Source organism: Mya arenaria, chromosome 12, assembly GCF_026914265.1.
Source record: "Mya arenaria isolate MELC-2E11 chromosome 12, ASM2691426v1".
NCBI classification, from domain to species: domain Eukaryota; kingdom Metazoa; phylum Mollusca; class Bivalvia; order Myida; family Myidae; genus Mya; species Mya arenaria.
Window position 1 is genome coordinate 5,219,974 of NC_069133.1, and position 22,851 is coordinate 5,242,824.

General features: G+C 32.7%; 1 long non-coding RNA gene across 1 annotated transcript; it reads right to left on the reverse strand.

Annotated features, from left to right (window-relative positions):
• Positions 1 to 562: 562 nt before the first annotated feature.
• Positions 563 to 2,531, reverse strand: LOC128211260 (uncharacterized). Its single transcript, XR_008257251.1, has 3 exons — positions 2,442 to 2,531; positions 1,430 to 1,601; positions 563 to 699 (listed from the first exon to the last, which is right to left on the reverse strand). It is a non-coding gene; the product is annotated as an uncharacterized LOC128211260 (long non-coding RNA).
• Positions 2,532 to 22,851: the final 20,320 nt, after the last annotated feature.

Genomic DNA, 22,851 nt, shown 5'->3' on the forward strand with positions numbered 1-22,851 from the left:
CAATGAAACGTACGAATTATCAAATACGAAAGTAGTTAATGATAACCATTACATCAACATTAAAAACAAGCAAGAGAGAATCACTCCGTCATGGATTTGTGTATTCGTCATGTTTAAAATAAAATTTGGTTTACGAATAATCTGTTTCATTTTTTGTTAAATATAATCATTTCTTTAAACGAATTTGTATGCACAGTTTCTTCAACACCAGATATGTTCAACAAAACAATTGCTCCAACGAATATTATTATGTATTATTGTCTACGACGGCACGTGATGAAACTTGGCTGTTACCGGTAGAAGGGCACGTCTTACCAGAAGGTCTCATTATGAAATTTTGGCACACGGGATAATGGATATTCGGCGGGTACGGTTTCACGACTGATAAATCAAAATAATATTGTTTAATTACTCAACGTGTATATTCAATTATAATTATATGTAGTTACATATGCATCACCATTAAATAATATATAACTTGTTTAACAAATATTATCTTAATACACACCTTCACACATGATGAGTTCATCATGGTCGTGGAAACCGCAGTACCGGAACTCGCCTTTTATAACATTACAATACTTCTCAAAGTCTAGTGAGTTTAAATCCGAGCAGCCTTCAAGTGTCATCAGGACGGGAGAAGACGCATTGTTTGTAAGTTGGCTTTCGTTGAAACGAACTGGTATATTCGTGTTGTTGCTGTAGAATGTAAATGCATGCTTATAAAATGAATCAAATATGTGTATACCTTAATCATACCAGTAATGTTATGGCACTGTGCAGTAACTAACTATTTTGTTATGAAAAGCTGACATGTTCAACACGATCCTAGTGTGCCTGCGCTAGGTTGTAGAATACTGCACATGAGTTAAGCATATTGTATACAATGTTTCTGGTAATGTGACATTGCAAAAAAGCTCGTATGCTTTAGTGATTTGTATTGCAAATAAGAGTATAAGATAATTGTATCATTTGATATCAGAGTTGAAGCCGAATGTCATATCGTATTTATATGTTTATATATAAGTACAAAGGGTTGAGAACACTATTTTAGGATCAAAGAAACGAGATGCTACCATATTGGATGTATTTGACAGACCTATTCAATTATTAGAAACGCAGATTTAATCATACTACATATATATCAATTATACTACATTCATTTAGCTAAAAGGAAATACTCAATGAATCACTTAATAACAACTGCCAATCGTGAATAAACATATTTGAGGTAAAAACATATTTTAAAGACAACAAAATTAATCTTTCGGAACCTGGATCACCTTAAAAGCTGAATATGAAATATAAGACATGTAAACACGTACTGCCAGCGTGTCATGCACTGAAAATCCGACGCATGAATAAAAACATACATCATAAGAAAATTTATATCGCTGTCACAATGCCATGCTTTTTTTTTAATACTCACAAGTATCCTAACATCTGGCATATTCTGTCTTTATTTTCAGAGCTTAACAGATACCCGTCGAGTCCTCCTGCATATGTACAAACAGTTCCCCATTGTGTGTTAGTTAATATTTCCAAGCGTCCTTTACTGGGCACTTCCCCTCCAGTCAATCAAATGTTGGATACTTTAAATTCTAGAACACAAAAATACGTCAAATTAAACTGATTCATATACAGCGTGATGAACACCAATATTAAAAGATCGCATTAAAAGATTTCATGAGTGTCGAAAACTAACCCTCGATCTAATAACGCCCCATCCTTGTTCCGCCATGTATTAAAGTCTTAAATATTGTCTGATTTGACCGATATAAGACTACGATTATACAGTTATTTTCGCACGAGAAATATTGAACGTTTTGACTGTATATTCTTTTGAAAACAATCATGAGTAAATAAAAATGCACAACATCCTGTACACGCAAAGTAGTTTCTATTTAATATTCATCTTTATCATAAAAACCTGCGCCTTCTAACGCAATTGTAACCAGTTAAAAAAAATGAATGTGTATCTTTGAATGTTGTATAAATACCACGATTATTCATAAGTGACACTCGTATTTAAAATCGTTGTTACACATGTATACCAAACATAAATCTTGAATGAAAACTAAATAATGCATCTTAAAAAACAGTATTAATTACTAATAACAACATTGTAACCGTGTATTTTATAGCTAAAAAAGGCACAAATATTTAATGACTGATGGGTTCTAAAATATTTTCAGTGATCATCTATTGTATCATAAGGTAGAAATATCTTGTTTTCTGCATCTTTCTTTTAAATTAAACACGGTATCCTTCATAAGAACCACTGTTTTCGATATTTATTCCTCATTTTCGGTAAATTAAAACAGCTGTATTAACTGTAGTCGTCTTATTTGGGACTTAGAGTGCATCTTTAACTTCTATCATTTTTTTATATTCCAACGATTTAAAGAAAAGAAATCAAACTATAGGAACAACAGTCGTACCTGAACACTTAATCCTTTGAATATATTCGAAGTCCGTGACGTTCGTTGTTCTATTTTCATACACTGAATCAACACAAGCACCTATTTCAGTGGCATTTCCTTCACAATCAAATAAAGGCATCAATCATACGCCTCCTGTGTAATTGTACTCTTTTGATGTCAAAAATGATCCGTAACCTATATATCTGTTTAAAAATATCAAAAGTTTATCACGGCTCGCTACTTAAGATATACATTCCACGTGGCACTGACGTCATATGTGAACGACATTAATACTATTATCTGTGACATGTTGCGCCCATTTTCATGCATTGATTGAGTTAATTTGAATACGAAGGTTGTCCGCCAGCGTGGCGGGATTGAACTTGTACAGATGCAAAAAGGAGATAATATTACCGATGGACGAATAATAATATAGATTTTCTTAATTATTTGGTATCTAGAGTATCATTTAAAAAAATCTTTTGCGATAAAGGGATAATCCTAAAACCGGTAACTGTAGAGTGATATACTATTTCGTCAAATGACTGGGCAAGCTACTTTGAATCTTTACTATACAAGGAAAATCAAGTACCCATAGAACATATAGAACTTTGATGTTATGCACAACACTAAACTTAACAATAACGACCATTTGAATCGTCCTATATCAAATTATGGAATACAAACAGGTATAAAAAAGTTAAAATTAGGTACATCACGATGTAAAGACAAGCAAAGTGTAGAATTCCATAAGGGCACTCAGCAATATATTACCACAGTTTTAAATCTGCCATTTATCGAATTCTAGAAGCGGATGATTTCCCGGACTTTTGGAGTGAAAGTGTTTGATCAGGCTATTATGTCGCCGACAAAATATTCTGCTTGCAAAGTATGGTTCAGAAATATATACCTTGATGCACTTTAAATTATTTCCTATCCCTACATAAAAAGGTATAAAAGATAGAATAATAACAATCCTGATGTCCATATATAAAGAATAATTGCAGAAATGGTATCTTAATAACCAATAATATCCATGATATATTTAGTGTTATCAATATATTGGTCCCCTTAATGACGGTAAGTAAATTCAGTGTCATCAGTAAAATGGTCCCCTTTTTGACTATTTTAAACTTCAGTGTTATCAATATATTTGTCTCCTTAATGACTGTTGGGAGCTTCAGTGTCATCAATATATTGGTCCCCTTAATGACTGTTTGAAACTTCAGTGTCATCCATATATTGGTCCCCTTAATGACTGTTTGAAACGTCAGTGTTATCAATATATTGGTCCCCTTAATGACTGTAAGTAAATTCAGTGTCATCATTAAAATGGCCCCCTTTTTGACCATTTGAAACTTCAGTGTTATCAATATATTGGTCTCCTAAATGATTGTTTTAAACTTCAGTGTCATCAATATATTGGTCCCCTTAATGACTGTTTGAAACTTCAGTGTCATCCATATATTGGTCCCCTTAATGACTGTTTGAAACGTCAGTGTTATCAATATATTGGTCCCCTTAATGACTGTAAGTAAATTCAGTGTCATCATTAAAATGGCCCATTTTTGATCATTTGAAACTTCAGTGTTATCAATATATTGGTCTCCTTAATGATTGTTTTAAACTTCAGTGTCATCAATATATTGGTCCCCTTAATGACTGTTTGAAACGTCAGTGTCATCCATATATTGGTCCCCTTAATGACTGTTTGAAACGTCAGTGTAATCAATATATTGGTCCCCTTAATGACTGTTTGAAATGTCAGTGTTATCAATATATTGGTTCCCTTAATGACTGTTTGAAACGTCAGTGTCATCCATATATTGGTCCCCTTAATGACTGTTTGAAACGTCAGTGTTATCAATATATTGGTCCCCTTTATGACTGTTTGAAACTTCAGTGTCATCAATATATTGTTCCCCTTAATGACTGTTTGAAACGTCAGTGTCATCCATATATTGGTCCCCTTAATGACTGTTTGAAACGTCAGTGTTATCAATATATTGGTCCCCTTAATGACTGTTTGAAACGTCAGTGTTATCAATATATTGGTCCCCTTAATGACTGTTTAAAACGTCAGTGTTATCAATATATTGGTCCCCTTTATGACTGTTTGAAACTTCAGTGTCATCAATATATTGGTCCCCTTAATGACTGTTTGAAACTTCAGTGTCATCCATATATTGGTCCCCTTAATGACTGTTTGAAACTTCAGTGTCATCCATATATTGGTCCCCTTAATGACTGTTTGAAACGTCAGTGTTATCAATATATTGGTCCCCTTAATGACTGTTTGAAACGTCAGTGTTATCATTATATTGGTCTCCTTAATGACTGTTTAAAACGTCAGTGTTATCAATATATTGGTCTCCTTAATGACTGTTTGAAACTTCAGTGTCATCCATATATTAGTGCCCTTAATGACTGTTTGAAACTTCAGTGTCATCAATATATTGGTCCCCTTAATGACTGTTTGAAACGTCAGTGTTATCAATATATTGGTCCCCTTAATGACTGTTTGAAACTTCAGTGTTATCAATATATTGGTCCCCTTAAATACTGTTTTAAACTTCAGTGTCATCAATATATTGGTTCCCTTAATGACTGTTTGAAACGTCAGTGTCATCAATATATTGGTCCCCTAAATGACTGTTCGAAACTGCAGTGTCATCCATATATTGGTCCCCTTAATGACTGTTTGAAACTGCAGTGTGATTCATATATTGGTCCTCTTCATGACTGTTTTAAACTTCAGTGTCGTCCCAATCTTGGTCCCCTTAATGACTTTTTGAAACTTCAGTGTCGTCCATATATTGGTTCCCTTATTGACTGTTTGAACCTTTGATGTTGCCATATATTGGTCCCCTTAATGACTGTTTAAAACTTCAGTGTCATGATATGTCATCCATATATTGGTTTCCTTAATGACTTTTCGAAACTTCAGCTTCATTGATATATTGGTCCCCTCAATGACTCTTTGAAACTTCAGTGTTATCCATATATTTGTCCCCTTAATGACTGTTTGAAACTTAAATATAGAACTGGGCAGACATTACAATATACAACGTGAATACCTAGTTTGTTTGCATTGCAGGACGTTTTTTAAAAAAAAATTGAGTTGAATTGAGTCGTCCCAAAATAGCGTATAACTTTTATATTGAAAGCGGAGTAAAGGTAAATAATCCAAAAACTAGGTAATTATTCAACCAATACCTTGCAGAATTCCTAAGATATCAAGCCGTCACATGTGAAATTATGTTAACATTTGAAAGACACAATTGCATCAAAGCACACATTACGTAAACGTCAATTTATATACGATATCTTTTATACGTTCTCTTAATAGTCGACATTATCAATACTTATCTTCCATGTCATGTAATTTACTTTTTTAAATGTCTTTATCAATTTTACGGCCTTGTAAAAGCACAAAGAATGCTACAGCATGCTTACATTTCCAAATCTTGGAGCGAATAGTTAAAATAGTGATTTAAACATTTTTAGAAAGTTAACAAGGTATGTTTATTGTCTCTAGGTGTATTTTTGTGCTTCAGCTATACATTAAATGTTAACTTATATATACAAAGCTCTTTCCCTGTTTAAGTCCGCGTTTAATAACAGCACGTTCAACCGCAACGCCATCGGATGTCACTATGTTTTATTGAAATTAACATGGGTGCGGTCCGTAAAATATTTAGTACAATTATCCCAATAAAGTTCATATGCGTTATGTATCAAGCTTTACGCAATTAATTTATTTTACGTATATTCATGCACATTTTATATAAATAAACAGATTAAAACGGTGGTGCAAAAAGGTATATCATAACTATTGCACGCATGAGTACGTTTAGAAAAAGTATATTTTACAACTTTGGAACATAACGAAAGTTTTTATCTGGTAAATTCAATCATATAAATAGTGCATTTTATCATCCTTTACGTTCGTATAAAATTGACATTCAAACGGATTGGGCTACGAAGTGTTCCAACATCAGTAACCGGCCTTTCTCTTTACTTCTCACGATAAGAAAAATGATAAACTGTAGAACAAATGCCATATTTCATTTGATCACATGCAATGGAACATAACTATGAGAAAAGTGAAATCAAGCCAATGTCTGTAATTTGGTTTGCAGTTTGAAAATTCAAGGATTGGTTTAAAGCAAGAACCGTTAATTTGATTTAGGTGTTTATCGACGACGATTGATTTTAAGAGCTTGCATTGAACCAAAAACATATTTTACAAAAGTAATTATAAATGTTGTTAATATGCTGATGTCAGGTGCCACTAGCACTTAAGTGACTCCTTAAATGATTGTGCTTGCAAAAATAAGTAAGGTTTGTTGACCAATGTTTGTACTGGCCCTGAATATGGATGGAAATATCTTATAACAGGAATTCTATATCTCTAACAAAAACAGTTGATACATTCCTTCAAAAGTAATCAGGTTTAATTACATGTATTACTCTTTTAGTGCGGAATGGTGTTCTACCAAGTTATTTTTGGTTTGAGTTTAAACACCTTAAATGTCATTACAAAACTTCACAGCCATAGCTCACACAGTTTATGTATGTCAAAGACTAGTAGTGATTTATTATTGATATACCAGAAAATCTAGTTAATTGTGAATTAGGCTTGCATACGGCCGTCGAAGCTTGTCCTGATAACGTTTCAAATATTTTACTAAATGATTCACCAGTACGTTTTCACAATATACAGCTCTTGTCCTTGAAACATCAATCTTATATTTCGCCTTAACATTATCTGTTTTCAAAACACATGAACATTGTTGTATTAATATGAACACTAAAATGCCACTAAATGCAATAGTTCTACAACAATAACAAACCATTTTGTAACTCACTGTAAGATTCTGATAAAACAAAATAATCATCAGCCTGCAGCAAAAGATACTTTTGGAATATATTTAATTCAACACCCTTAAAACCATTTAACATTACATGATCTTTATATCATTGAAATACATAACATACACGGAAATATCATATATAATTTTTTTCTTGGCCCGTGCAGCAAGTTTTCTTTCTGCCTTCTTCAAGGATAATTTAGGCGTTATTTTAAGCCTCATGTACTTGTAAACTAATTTAACCTTTACTGGGTGCCATTATAAGACAAATGTTTGTATAACAACGCTATCCATTGTTTCTAAAAGCAATTTCCGTTTCCGTCTGATAAAATGTAATCCCGGATTGTACACAATATTCAAAAACATAATTTAATTGTAATTTAAATTTAATAGAGATGTCAGCTAACTTCGTAACATCGTTTGCAAAAAGTATGCATATTATATCAACAATTCCCTTTTCCCTGTGCTAAAGAACCTGTTCACATCGAATAAAATTGATTTTAGAAAGTTTTTATTAAATGAAATCGGACCACTTTTGACATAACCCTTTAGCGGTGCTTCTGTTTACAAGGTACAGAAGTCCTAAAATCTGGATACCACCAGAAACAGCATTTGAATAAATAGACAAATACAATGTTTATAGTTTAAAGACCGAGCAGCATGAAACTCGCTTGCGAGATCTTCAAGGGAATATAGATGACTATCTTTGACTAAACTAATTCATATATACATCCGATGTTTACAATGCTTTCGTACTGGACCATAAGGAGCTGGTCAAAAGGCTTCGGTAATTAAGAAAGTGGAAGCAAGTGTTTTTCTATGTACTTACATATATTATGTATTTTAAAAATATCTATATTATCTTTAATTTACAAAAAAATGATATCAAAATAATAAACAAATTAAAAAGGAGCCCTTTTTGTTTTGTTGTTATAATGTTTTGGTAATTGGAAAAATAACAGTGTGTGCATATTACAACCTTGGTCAGATATTTACCAAAGGAACATATTAGCCAGTACGCACACACGTCATTTTCACACACATCAGAAAGTTAATCATCAACAATAATTGTAGAGATGATGTTGGTTAGACCACTTTAAATTGTACATAACGAAATCTAGTTAATGTTTTGTAAACATAACGAGACATTCATATAGAAGCAACACCATGTAAAAAGAAACTTGTTCAGTGCTTGCTCGACCTTCATCGCAAAATATGTCATTCTTATTGTTTAAGTGTACAAAAAATCCATGTAAATTCCCTTGTATATATTGTTATTATTGAGTATTATATTTTTATTATATATTGTGTATCTCTGGGCGTTTGCAAAATAATGATTCCATAGTGTGCTAATTGGTGTATAGTTTAAGTGATTGTTTAATTTGTGTGCAGTTTGTAGAAACTACACAGATTCAAAATCAAATTTGTTTTATTGTATGCCATGTTGGTTTAAACAATATTTATTTCGATATAATATTTACAAGTAGTTTAGTTCTACAAATTTGAGCATAATCCAAATTAACAAAGACCAAATACGTAATGCATTGAAACAGAAAAAAACATGTAAATTATGCACAAAACAATAGTGTACACAGAATTGAGAAGAAAGCCTTGAGGCCTATACTATGTCTCTCTTCTGCCATGTTATTGTGCTCTTTACATTTCTTGTATTTGTTTGAACTTTTATATTTTGCAATTTGTTTTAGCGTCATAACATAATTTAAAAATGTTTTAGCTATGAGTGTTAAGCTAACGTTAATTTACAATTTTTTTTATAAAATAATGGAACTGATTTGTTTATGATGTTGTACTAGAAAACTTTAAATTATTATAATTATTCAATTCATGTCAAATAAATAGAACACTACTGGTTATATAATTGTGAAATGATTTACAACTAAATGAACTTTTTAACTTGAAATTTGAAGTACACACATTCAAATGAAATATACTGAACTGCATAGGCAACTCAAAATACAATGTAAATACACTATGCTGCTAATTAATTGCTGCGAAAACTCTGTTCTCAAAACATGTGTTGATACCATCGGTAACCAGCCAGCATGTATGGATATGTTACCTGCTTTAAATCATTACCACATATATGTTTATAAACACTGACCACAGTAGTTTTTATAGTAATAATGATAGGTGTGATGGTCAAACACTTTGAACTTGTTTCCAGTAGAAAAATGTTTATAATTTTTATAAGCAAGGTGGTCCGTCTTTTAACATAAACATAAATTATATTTTATCTAATAAGAATTAGCTGATTATCAAACCATCTATAATTTTTCTGCGGCGACACCTAACCTGCGTTCATTAAAGGTGTTGCGGCTAGCTTACGCGCTGCGATGCAACATACTTACAAAAACAAAAAAAGTTTGCTAACGTCAACTAATGCAGGCAACTGTTAGCCTTAATTGAACCAAGGGCAACTCTTTTATTCCCATTTAGTAATATGAGTAGTAACATGACTTTGTTGTTGTTTTTGGCCTTAGTGTTGTATTTATCTCTTCTAAACTTAACTAAATTAACGGATTAGCAACACTGCATCTTAGTTTTATTTGTACATAAAAGTATATTGGATGTATTATTTGAAAGCGTTTGTCGTAGTTTAACGTATCACACGGTATCTAATAATTTTAAAAAAGAACGACCATGTAATTGATATTTGAATGAATTTTATATGTTCTATATTGTTTTATATTTGTACATGGCCGAGATTTATATAAAAAGGGAAAAATAAATGTGCATGCACCATAAGATATACTGACATTCTTTGGTTCATGGTTAAAAGTAGAGCAGACAATAACAGGAAAGTTGACCATTAATGAGGACTGTGCTAACTAACAACGGATGTTTATAGCTTAGCGAGTATTACATTTGTGAAAAATGTTATAAATGTGAACTGTGCTAACTAACAACGTATGTTTATAGCTTAGCGATTATTACATTTATGAAAAATGTTATAAATGTGAACTGTGCTAACTAACAACGTATGTTTATAGCTTAGCGATTATTCCATTTCTGAAAAAAAATGCCATGCATATTATTTTTTTATAGGTAAAGAGGTTGTGAGATTGTTAGACTTTAAAATTCACTGGTTTACCTTTAAGCTTACGAATACTGGAGTTGTTTCTGTAGTTTTTCATATAAATTTTGAAACTCGTCCATAGCAGGTTTGTGACTATAATACTATTGGAAATAATTAAAACAAGATACCCATATCCAAAATGGTTGCAGACGACTTTTGCTGTTGCATCAGAAAATGGGATTATTCCGACCGCATTCCATATGTCGTTCAAAGAAACTTCAAGAATATTGTCAGTTGTTACGTCGTTGATTGGATGTAATCGAAAGACCGGGTCTGAATAATTAAATAGTTTTTCTATATATCACTGTCTGACTCATTGAATGCAACACATATCTGATCATAAAACACAAAGACATGCATTTTTGTAAAATGTTATGTCTTGTCAAGATGAGCCTTTAAAACACTACACACGATTTGATTATGTTTGACTACAGGTCTTGTTTCTGTAGTTTTTCAAAGAAATACTTGTTAATCTTTTTTGCGTTGACATTATTCATCAGCTTATATTGACGGAAAGAACAAAGAAAACTAAGTTCGTACATTTAGGAACCAGCGCAAATATAAAAACACGTGAGGAAACATATATCATTATAATTCCCAATTGTGTAAAATTATGAATATTTAAAAGTATTAAATTTGGTTAACTGAAAGTTCACATTAAAAATTCTCAAGTACGTGAAGTTACCAAGTTGACTTTTAAGCAATATTCAAATCACTTTCAATTTACAAAAATATAATCTTATACTTCTTCGAGATAATATTCTGAAGTACTACGTAAATTTATCCACACTATTTTCTTGACTAAACCTCTCCTTTGTTTGGCAGCATTTGTTCTCCAGAATTGCCTCTTGATAAAGCCAACACTTGTGACTGTGCGGCTTTATTACTTGCCTGACATATAAGAATCGATAATGGGATTATAATAGCCGAGATTTGAGATAAAAGAAATGGTTTGATTTCGATATCGCTAACTTTCCACACAATGGATGGAGATGTACCTCGTACTCCGTCAAATGGGACATTTCCCCGTTAATTTGATTTATGCAAACGAGTCGATAATTTCAACAACGGTAACTTAAATTTAAGTAGTCAATTATTGAAACAAGGTTTCCGATAATTCAAATTCACCACATTTGATAATCGTAATACAGAACTTAATCAGAAGTGTAGGACATACTCGGAATTGTTGCTCTGCCTTCGTTGTCAGTTAATTAAAAGCGGATTGGTATAAAATGAAACAATATCATCATACTTTTAAAAATCAAATTATTATGCTCAGATGTGTTTATCATAATATGATCATAAATTGAAGTTCGTGAACTTACACGCTTGATAAATTTTATTGATTGACAGTTCATTGAGAATCGTAAATACGCGTCCTTTAAATTTTGTATTATGTCGACCGTTCTTGGAATGACAAATTTCGAGGTTATTTAATTTGCAAAATTAGCCGTTAAGAAATTGCACGGTTTGAATTTTTTTTTAATATTGATCTCGATATCTTTCATTGAATGATAATTCTTTTTAAACTCGTAATGTTCCTTATTTTTACTCAATCCATATATTTTACTGAAGGAAGATGCTTTCGAAACCATATAACCTTGAAGATTAGATAATGTATGTACTTAATATTCTATTTGATGAAAAATGTTGAAAGATTAATCATTTACTGATTTAGTGTTTTGCATTAAGGTTTAAATTAAATATTTAGAATAACCAAAATGTACTCTTCCATATAGATTTAGTTTATATCAATTATTATTTATGATATTTATAAATAGTGTAAGTCATGACTATACTGACGAATGTACTCTTTATATTAGAGGTATATAACAGATTATGTTACAAAGTGATCATATCGATGACAACCATGCATAATTGTACATTGAAGCTTGAGTTTTGTAACCCTATATTATATACGTATATGTATTATCTTAGTCTAAACTAGCCATTTATTATTGAAGTTGATTGTACATAATGAGTATAATAGCAACTTTAAATACTATTTAACAAATCATTAAAACCATTGAACACTAGTTATACTGTTTATAGATATATATACTTCATAATATGATATTAATATATTAACAAAACATTAGTAAATTATATAGATATAGTTGGATAAAACTAAGAAATGAATAAACCTGTTATATAAGCCATTGTATTACATTAATTAAATCACGGGTCGTGTTCGCCTATTTCAAAAATATATTGTGTGGTATAAACAGTTTCTTCTTCTATATTTAATCAAAATTACCAAATATTACGTTTTTTGTTTTTTACTTTTCGAAACTGATCCCATTTATCGCATTCTGGGCGGTAATGGTCGATAAAAGGCGAAAAAATGCTTCTGGGTTAACTGAAAGAAAATGTTTCGATGTAAAAAAAACACTTTTATATGACAATTTTATATATTTAAAGTAATGTCTCAAGAATTAAAGTTATAAATGTTAACAAAAAGATGTAAAAAGTGTCATTGGGTAATAGATCATTTACTTCCGATATCAGTAGAAATAAAGAACATTTATACAAACTGTAACAAATGAATGTATAACGTAGATTTTGCCATTTAGTCACATATTAGTAACCAGCACACAAAAACCTTTCATATCAACCAACATAATATGGGTCATTAATCATCAACATTTAGCATTAAGGTAAATGGAGCTTTCTGAGAACTAGCATATTTGAAGACATATCAGTAAAATAAGTATCTTACTAACCCATTGAAAAATGTCTGAAGAAACACAGTGCCATCACTACTATATATCCTACAGTTTTAATTGTTACACTGTACATTATATTTAATTAGTAAAGTTAGCACATTTAATACCATGCGTTCGACACCGCCTTATATTTGTTTACCTGTTAGTAATGTATTTTAAAGATAAACACCAAATGCTTCAGTAGTTTTTATAGCGCGGTTTGATAATATCAGATTTCCTTTGTTACAATCTTTCGTATACTTACGATGTTTATATTCTAAATCTTTAGGAAGTATTTAAGCCGGATGTGTCTTTCTGGTCCTTAAGTTTCAGGAAGTATTAGTGTATTGATGTTCAGACTAGTACGTACATTTGTGAATATGTTTTGCATTAAAATTTGTATACTATACAATAAATATCATCAGATGTTATGTACACATATATAGTTCCAGTCCAGTTAAAATTACACGAAAACAGCGGCCCTTCTTTGTATGAGGAGACCACAACGGGTTTATCGGGGATAGGAGAGATTGACAGGCAGGGGAAAGTCATTTCTTGTACAGCATAATTATGAATTGGCGACATAGTTACAAACTAACAAGCAGTGAACATTCAAAGTAGCTTAGATTCTTGTACGTTTTAGATAATATATACAAGAACTAATGACGGGTTATTGCTGCAAGCAACTTATGTTCAAAAAATAAGGGAAAATGTGAAAATGGTATATTATACATAGAGGAGTTTATTTCACGAGTGTCAAAAAAACAACAACATATTTTCACGGTTGGCGAAGCGAGTTTTCTTTTATGTATTTGTTTTTATTTTTCTAAATTCTTTATTTTGAAAAGAGTGTTTTCTAAGCCGCTGGCATTGGGACGCCCCTCACGCAAACTTACAGCTGAAGACGTAGCTGTCAAATTTCTATTTCCGGTTCGTGGCTACAATGTTTTCCGATATATTTTTATATATAAGCCACTCATTTTTTTAATGCAAACATTTTATGAACATTAATGAATGAACGTTTATTAATGCATCTATGTCCAAATATAAAAAAATTAATGCACGAAAGCCATTTGAATTTAACAGGGGATTATAATATGAACTAATAATTTCATCGTCGTTTATTGAATAAAAAATTCAAAGGTCGAATGTGTTGGCAAAACAATTGCGTAGAATAATTAGAAAAAAACCCCAATAACATTGTGTTTCAGTTTTAGAGTTTGTTTCATAATAAATGATTATTCAGCTTTTCTAGAGACCAGTCTGATTCGCTTGAAGACTACGCTAGGTTTAAACAAATTTAGAGGCGGCGTTAGAGGGAAACAATCATCAGATAATCTGTTCATTGCTGTGTGACGTTTGAGGAAAGTTCGTATTACGTAGTACATCGACAAACAATTGATAATATTGCAACCAAACATGGTTTGCAGGAAGTGTTTATGAAGGACTTACATGGAGCCCCTTGGGTCAAAATCAAGGTCATTGTTACTAAAAATAGAGAAAAAACTTGAATCCCACCACGAAGGCTGAAGGTCTTCTACCAAACATAGACAACTTTGTTTCGTCGCAATGTTAACGTTTTATGTTATCTTGTTTATTTAAGGCATATATTTGAAAATATATTAAGAAAGTTAGGCGGCGTAAACACCGACACCGATGCAAACAATCTTAAGTCAGGAAGATTTAGGGTACAGTGATACAGTGGAAACTACAGGAAAAGGTCGGTAGTCGACAATTAAAAAATGTATCCTATTTAGAGGCACAAAGACAAGAAACAAAAAGACAATGAACTAGATACACAAACAACACATACAGACCACACACTCATCAAAAAAGCTTAACCGATAAATGATTGGATTACCGCCCTCGACACAGTTAGTTTAACATGAGTTTACTGGAACCCGAGTCTCCTGGGTGCTTAAATAGTTTATATGACCATAACCTCACACTTGTGGCCACAGGCCTATATTTGATAAGGTAAAATATAGGGCATTGTTTTCAAATCACAACGATAATTATACATTCACGTGTTCTTTTCTATGGCAATAATACGGGAAGTCCTACCTTCGAAACTAACGAAACTGAGAAATATTTATTTTATGTACATTATAAGTATGCTTTACGGTGGTTAATAGAGATTTATCAATGAAATAAATATGCCATTTTACTGTTCCAAACTAGGACACAGTTTTCATGACGTCCCACGTTACGTTTCAGTACAATTTTGCGTGATGTTTTAAAAATTTACAATCAAATGTCATTTTATATCATATAATAAAAAGTAAATTGTTTAGACTTATAGTTGCTTTGTAAAATATAATTCTATGTTTAAAATGAAATAGTTGTAATGTTGTATTTACTTCATTATCTATATAAAAGTAGTTGCATTTTGTGTGTGTGTTATTGAAGTATAATCTTGGTGTTTTGGATTGTCATTTTTATAGCTAGAACTCTTTAACTCGAGGCTCACGAGTACCTGTTGATATTGGACCTCAATGATTCGTGTTAGGTCCTCTCCTTGTCCTCATTTACAACAATGTTACAGCAAGTGATTTGTTTACCTATAACTAGCATGAGTGCACACGACAGTTCGTAATATACTTCGTCACGTGATGTTAATATGATAGAAGAACACTAAATTATGATTTAAATTTTATCCAAACATTGTCATAACAGTAAAAGGATCATTGCACCAAAGACAGAGGCAACGAAAAAATTCAAACACTGCTATATAATAACAACATCAAATTCGCTGATCACCACAAGCATCTTAGTTTAACAGTTAGTTAGAATTGGTCTTAGCACAAACACATTTCTAATATTATCGCAACAGCTAATAAATATCAGTATCTTGTTGAAATTCACACTACACAGGAAAACACTTAGCTATACCTGTGTGTCATACCCACGGCTACATCATGAATACGTATTATTTAGTTGGGATTAATGTTCCCAATATAAATAAAAACAATGGAAACAGATTAATAATGAACTGTTCGATTAGTTTCTAGCCATTCAATTAATACTCTTCTAAACGAAATCTGTTCGGTGTCCCTTTTACACAGATTCTACTCTAAATCATTCTCCAATCTGCATTTAGGATCTGGAATGGTATTGACAGGACAGTACAAGACGCTGTTTCGTTCCCGCGATTGAATCTTAATTCAAATGTATTTATTTTGCCCCGAATGTCCCTTCATTATACATACAGAAGGGATTAGATTGAGAGTCCATCATTCAAAAATGCCACTTCAATTCCAATCTGTACAATAATTTGTACAACGAAATGGTGACTTATAACAATTAAAGTCAGTGGAATAAATAAACAAAACTTCAATCACGTTTTTCTCGAAATTAAAATTGCCGACTTTGTACCCCTTTCTACAGGCGTCGTCACATTATCGCAATGACTCCTGATCACACGGTCTATCATTCACATATCGAAGATGCTTAACACTTGTAGTTGGTTAAATGCACAAAGACAACAGTTACAAATTGTAACTACAAACTACAATTCACTTAATACTCACGAATTTCTGTAATTGTAATATAAATGACAAATATTACGAATACATATTTTTCAACAAGAACAGAAAAAAGTAGTTGCTTGTAACATATTTAATACAAATGTTTAGAAAACGAGTTCAACCTTACCAATACATACTTGGGAACAAGGAATGTGTCCGTTTTTCCCTCTCTCCCTCTCTTTGGTCTATCTATCTTTGATAGTCAAGGTCATGTTATTAAATAATTCAACACTTGAAAATTACATGGTACGTACCGTTACTAATGTATTATATGCATGCACATACAAAAATGATCATATCATAACTTTACAATCTATACTATGACATATTGTAGGAAGTGCCGGGTTTTTTAATGTTGTTCATATCGTGTGGCAAAAAACAACTGCATAATTGATACTATATTATAATGTAGCAATAATAATCATATATTGTGCATATACATTTGAAAACGATTAAACTAAAAACAACCAGCGACCAACGAAGTGACGCTGCAACATCTGCTTAGACATGTTTGACATGACGCTGTTGTTGTTAGACAAATTGTCGATCTAAGGCTTTGAGTTAAACACATGAATTTGTTTTTCAATCAATAAAATGTGTCTGCTAAAACTGAGAATATTTCTGGTTGAGGGGAGTAGAACAGTTATTGTTTTACCAAGTGATAAAAATGAGGCCTACACAAGAACATAGAAGGTTATGTGACCTGCAAGCAGACCACGTCGCCAGTGGTAAGTTGGGTTGTTGGCTTTTTGGTAGGTTGTGTTATTTCACATTCAGGCTATTTAACCTCCTACGAACAAGGGACCTCACTATCGCAATGAGTCGGGCTGAATATAATGTGATGTGTTCGTTAGTATGTCTCGGATAGTTTTATATGCGTTGCATACTTATGTAAATTAATTGTTTAAGATTCTGTCTTTTGTGCTGTTTTCTGATACTCAAAACATCATATACGAACACGTAAATACGTACTCTTTGAATGCTCAAAATTTGGAAATTTAAATTTAATTCACTACTTCAAAATGCAGAAATTGTCTATATTCGTTAATAAATATTGATACTATACATAACTAATCATGAAGTACATTTCTAATTATATATTGAATGAGTAGTAGTTTATCTTTAAATACATTTCTATATTTATCTTCAATGACTACTAGTACGGGTAAACTTATCGCTACTCAATCAATTAATTTTCTTCACAATCGTTCGAATTAAAGTATGTTTCTTTTTGTCAGGTTGAGCAGAAAGCAAACAGTTAATGTGCCTACATTGTATTGCATTTTTTATATTCATCAATCAAAATCAAAGGTCAACATATTGTTAGTTTTGTTTCGTTTTGACGATGTACGAATTTTAAATATAGGCTATTTCCCTTGCTTAATCCAGAGTATAATAATTATATTCTCGGGCCGTATTCGATATACATTTTAAATTTTGCATTCGCCTAGTTATTTCTACTGTAGATAAAACTTGACGTTCATATTGTATAACACGCAAGAAGTTATGACGTCATTGCTTACTTCAATATTGCGCTCCGATTGGATTAGCGCGACGTCATTAAACCAATGATATAAGACGTCACAAAAATGAGCTATTCATTTATACAAACGTGTGTTGTTGTTTACACTTCTTTAAGAACAAATACTAAATTCAGAAGATAATCGTAATGATTACTTTTGTAAATGTAAATATAAGTATTGATCCATTTTGTCTTCCGTTTATGCTGTATGAATGTAGTAGGGCAGGCGAGCAGATGACCAAGAAGAGCTAGCAACTTCTAAAATGATATCATACATTCATCATTGAAAGTGTTTTATGAATCTTGAACAAATCAATGCGGGTTAAGAATAGGATAACAACACATGGCAATTTGATACTTGTATACAAGCCTCAAACGATTATCTTCTTATTTCCTTCTTTCTTAGAAGATTGTATATCTTCTTACAAGACTGTATCTTAGATAGCATATTTTCAATATGATAGACTGGAGGTATAAAAGTAATACCAACATGATTTTATAGAAAGAAAGCAAGTCTTGGTAGTGAAATAGGAAGCAGATCGAGGCCCAGAAAATATTTCTGTAAATAGATGATTCTAATAGCCTAATTATCGTTACTTCACTAAGTATATATGGCTTCAAGTAGTATTTAAACTGCAGTCAGATTATTAGGTTACATTCAGTATTTGACATATAAGTTTTAATGAAGCATGGCATACTCAGGAAGACGAGTCTAATGATTTTCTCGAATGCTTTGTACGATATATCAAATTTGGAGACTATCGAGGGAGGCGTAGGTCAGGGTGTGTCACAATCTTTGTAAAATAGCGGGTTGATAGTTATGGATATTTGACACGTTTGATGATTAAGTTATACTGCATTATGTCTGAGACCTTATGAAATATCTAAAACGAGATTATTTTGATTTTGACAAGTGTTTCACATGCATGATCTCCTAAATACGAGACTTTCAACGTAAATGGCATTGCATTTATAAATGACAAATTGACGTCAACTCATTCTGATTTTCCATCGGCGCACTATTTAATAGCGGGAGATATAAGTGCACGAATAGGAGACCTTGTCAATAGAATTACATCCGATAACTTAAACCTCATAATCGGTTAACGAGACTTTCCATCAGATACTTTGTATTCTCAAAGTAAGATGGCGTCGCGAATGATTTCGATGTGGCGCTGGCAGAGCTCTGTTGCACGAATGAGGTTCATATTATGAATGGCCGGACAATCGGGATGAAGATGGCGAGATATAATGTACATTTCATCACGGAATTAGTGTTGCTGATTACATGTGAGTGGCACCCCCACCCCATATTAAATTGTTTTAGCTTCTAAATAGGTTCACAATAACTTATGATCATTTTAAAGTATCGTGCTGTATTTTAAATGTAAAATGTATGAATAAGTGCTTACGCAATACTTTTTTTTTTCAAAATGCGCTTATTTTAACAAAATTCGCGAATCTAATCCGTTCGCTCTCCTAACCAGAGTGACGGGATAACGAATGCAAAGTTTTAACGTAGTAAATATAAACAGTTTAGAAAGAACAAATTAACTAATACGTCACAGGACTTAAGGGCCTTGTTTATGGAAGGTTTGACATGATAATCCCCTGCAGTGCATCTCCTGTTTATTGCACTGGTGTCACAGCAGGGGCCATTTCCTGTGCATTTGTTGAGGCTCAGGGCCATTTAGGGTTGACAAGTTTTTAGTACATATTCTCATTGTCTCACCTATACAAATAACCAGTAAACACAGTCATCCAGTATATCAATATATTCTCGCAAAATAGACATTCGGCATCCTCGGGACCCCAGAGTGTCATAACTTTTATGACACCCTGGGCAAAGCAGCTGTTAAAATTTCATGCTCATGAATAATTAATAAGGTGAAATCCAGCCGCTTGATTGGTCGCATGAGACACGATGCGGAAATGGCCGAGAAGTTACGGATGTAAACTCAATGAGATCACGGCTTACAAATCGTATTTGAAAGATATTGTTAAATATGCCGTTGGCTCTTCACAAGGGAGATTCTTTCCTTTTTTGTTATCGGCTATTTCATTGGTCGGAAAATGCTTATGAATATTCAAGATTTACGAAGTTTCCTTAGCCAATTTGCCCAGGGTATCATATAGGTTATGATACGCAGGGGGCCGAGGATGACATTCGTCGGATCACAGCATATCATTTTTGAGTGGATGTTTTCGTTTTCATTTATTTTTATTGAAATACCAAGCATTTCTATCATATTTTTATTAAAATATAACACAAAAGTAACGCAATTGCATATCATTATTACATATTTTTTAAGCGATTGGGATTTACTAACTCCATGCAATAAAAATGAACTTCAAGTTTAATTAACTCTGTATTAAATACATAATTTCCGACCATAAATCAAATTGATTTGTAAATCTGCACTTTATGCGATGTTGAGATTTGAACCAATCACGTTTGATGCAAAGTTTGAAGTTATAAGAACCAAAACTCGCAAAGATATTGTTAATAAGTGGTCAAAACTGATCGGATTTTAAAACTCAACCAGTAGGGATAACTTTTACGTGCGATTTTTATTTATTTTAGCAAAATCCGACGTTCTGATAGGTATTAGGAAACTGTAACGTTGGTAAAAACAGAAATGCAAACTGGCTCAGAATGTATTCTACCCCAGGTTTCATAAATTTTGAGCTATTTCACGACGCACTGTTTTTAGGTTTTCAAAAAGCATTTGTCTAGATCTGAATACTGGGACAATGTATCAACTCCATGAATATAAAAATGGGTCCGGTGCAAACCAATGACTGTTGGTTAATAACTAGGTGCGCAAAGTCAACATATTTGCCTGATTAAAATCAGATACATCTGTGTTGATTTATCAAATTATTTCTTCCCCATTTGTCATCCAATCAGATAACATCTTATCTCGATGACTGATAAAGAAGTTCACCTTTATTATCGTAAATAATTAAAATAGTTCAACCATTCAGATTAGCGTACATAAAAGTGTATTTCAATTGCCACGAAAGTTTAATGCACAAGGTAAATTGTATTGCACAAAACCGGAGTTGCTCAGTGTATGTCGAATTTCCCCGAAAAGCATTTTAGTTTCATTTAGTTTTTTTTTTGTATGTATGTATCTTTTAGACCTAGGGGTTAAGGATAACCCGTGTCAGTAGAAGCACTTATTTCCAACGAGGTCTTTTGCTTTTGCTGAAGGGACAGCACGCGTAAGAGACAGTACTTGGATACAAGGAAGCATGTGTGCGATACCCTAGCTCTTTTAGCTCGGTGACCAACTTTCCTGGGTTAAACCAATACCGAGTATACCTCTTTTCCAAGCAACACCCTTTAAATGCCGAGCGCCAGGCAAGGAAGCTACTAGATCCAACTTTTAACGTCTTTCGGTATGAGGCGCCTAAACCACTAGTTCACGGAGACGGTTCTTACCCATTATATTTTAGGAAGTATTTGTGTATTGGTGGTTAGCCAGATGTCAATTTGCTGTCCTTAAGTTTTAGGAAGTATTGTTGTTTTGGTGTTAAGCCGGAGGTCAATTGGCTGCCCTTAAGTTCCAGGAAGTATTGCTGTTATGGCGTTCAGCTAGGTGTCCATTTGGGGTCCTCACGTTTCATGAAGTATTGTTATATTGGTGTTCAGCCGGATGCCCATGGGCTGTCCTTAAGTTTTAGGATTTATTGTTTTTTTGGTGTTCATCCAGATGTCCATTGGCTGTCCTTAAGTTTCAGGAAATATTGTTATTTGGGTGGTCAGCCAGGTGTCCATTAATTAAGGGTTCTCACGTTTCATGAAGTATTGGTATAATTGAAGAAACCAGATACCAGAAAAAGGAAAATGTAAAAAACTAACATAACATTGATATTGCTGTGTACAACGCACTGAAACCTACTTACTGATGTATCATATTACTTACGACAAGACAAACTTCTAATTAAAATCTTGAAAATTACATTGTACCGTAACTGATCATATCATAGCTTTACATTCTAGACTATGTCATATTGTAGGGTCGGCCGTTTTTTAATGTTGCTCTTAAATAAAATACATAATGAATACAATAGTATATGTTGCAATAATAAATAATTAAAATCAGATACATCTGTGTTTATTTAACAAATTATTACTTCCCCATTTGTCATCCATTCAGATAACATCTTATCTCGATGACTGATAAAGGAGTTCACTTTTATTATCGTAAACAATTAAAATAGTTCAACCATTCAGATTAGCATTCATAAACGTGTATTTCAATTGTCACGAAAGTTTAAATAAACAAGGCAATTGCATTGCAAAAAAAACAAAGGAAGTTCACAGTGTATGTCGAGTTTCCCCGAAAAATCATTTTAATTTCATTTAGTTTTGTTTTATGTAACTATGTATATTTAAGACCGTTGGGTCAAGAATAACCCGTGAAAGTGCAAGCCCTTATTTCCAACGCGGTTTTTGTTTTTGCTGAAGGGACAGTAGGCGGAAGGAAGTCCGTGTGCGATACCCTAGCCTTTTTACGAAGTAACCCCTTGGTTCTCTTACGTGCTCGGTGTAAAGCACCGATACACGGTGTACAACTTACCTGAGTTAAACCAGTAATGAGTATACCACTTTTTCCAAGCACTACCCTTTAAATGCCGAGCGCCAGGCAAGGGAGCTACTTTATCCTACTTTAAAGAAGTATGACGCGGCCAGG